Source organism: Sapajus apella, unplaced genomic scaffold, assembly GCF_009761245.1.
Source record: "Sapajus apella isolate SASKATOON/1434 unplaced genomic scaffold, GSC_monkey_1.0 scaffold1, whole genome shotgun sequence".
Classification (NCBI taxonomy): Eukaryota; Metazoa; Chordata; class Mammalia; order Primates; family Cebidae; genus Sapajus; species Sapajus apella.
Genome location: NW_022436941.1, coordinates 8,446,683 through 8,448,007, shown reverse-complemented (window position 1 = coordinate 8,448,007; position 1,325 = coordinate 8,446,683).

The following is a 1,325-nucleotide window of genomic DNA, read 5'->3' as shown; positions in this document are numbered from 1 at the left end:
GCCTCCTGATTTGTGGTTTTGTTTTGTTTTGTTTTGAGATAGAATCTCACTCTGTTGCCCAGACTGAGTGCAGAGGCTCAATCTTGGCCTCAATAGGGGCTGGCTCACTGCAACCTTCGTTTCCTGGGTTCAAGCGATTTTTCTGCCTCAGCCTCCCAAGTAGCTGGGACTATAAGCGCCCGCAACCATGCCCAGCTATTGTGTGTGTGTGTGTGTGTGTGTGTGTGTGTGTGTGTGTGTGTATTTTTAGTAGAGATGGGGTTTCACTACATCGGCCAGGCTAGTCTCTAATCTTATCTTCAGATCCGCCTGCCTCAGCCTCTCAAAGTGCTGGGATTATAGGCGTGTGCCTCTGTGCCTGGACGTATCTTTTTTGTTTTTTCTTTTTTTTAAGATGGGGTTTCACCATGATGGCCAGGCTGGTCTTGAGCTCCTGACCTCAGGTGATCCACCCACTTCAGCCTCACAAAGTGCTAGGATTACAGGTGTGAGCCACCGTGCCTGGCTCATCTTTTGTTTTTTTTTAAACCCAGAATCACTCTGACAATTGTCTGCAGCTGCCACTGGTGCCAGGCCTCCTTACCAGCCCTAGCCTCTAGCACTTCTCTAAGTGCCAAAAACAGTGTCATTGTGTGTGTTCCTTTTTTGATACTTAATCATGGGAAGAAATTACAAAAAAGAAATTTAAATTGTGTTCACAGTCTTTCAGAGCAGCTCACTTTAGTCCTGTAACATTGGGAGATATTTTGTGTTCAGTGTAATTGTCTTCTCTTGGCTGATCATGTTACCATGGTACTCCTAAAGCATATGCTTTACCTGGTTAAAAAAGAACAAACACGTTTTTGTGAAAGCTACTGAAGTGCCTTGGGAAATAAAGTTTTAATAAGTAAAATGATTTTTTAAATAACAGCAACTGCCTAGAATCTTTATTTCCAGAATTTAGTGATCCTGTGCCACAGTCAGCTGCCTTTTCTCTGTATCAGCTTGGGCTAATTCTAGCAATGATTGGGATTAATCTCTAAGGCTAAGATTTGATTATTGTGCACAAGAATTCTTTACTTTATTACTGACTATGGACTGAGCCAGCCTTCTTGCACAAATGTTGTAGCATGGGTTCCCTTAAAAGCAGAGCCTGAGACCAGTGCTTCTGTGCAGTTAAGCAGTTTATGCTTTGGGGAACAAGATTCCAGGGAGTAGGAATAAAAGGCAGGAGGAGGAGAACAGGGAAGAGGGAGGCGGAATACAAGGATGTATTTTCAGGTTGGCTAGCAACAAGGGCAGGGGTGCTCCATCCAGCAGGGACTTCAGAGGAAGCTTATGAAATG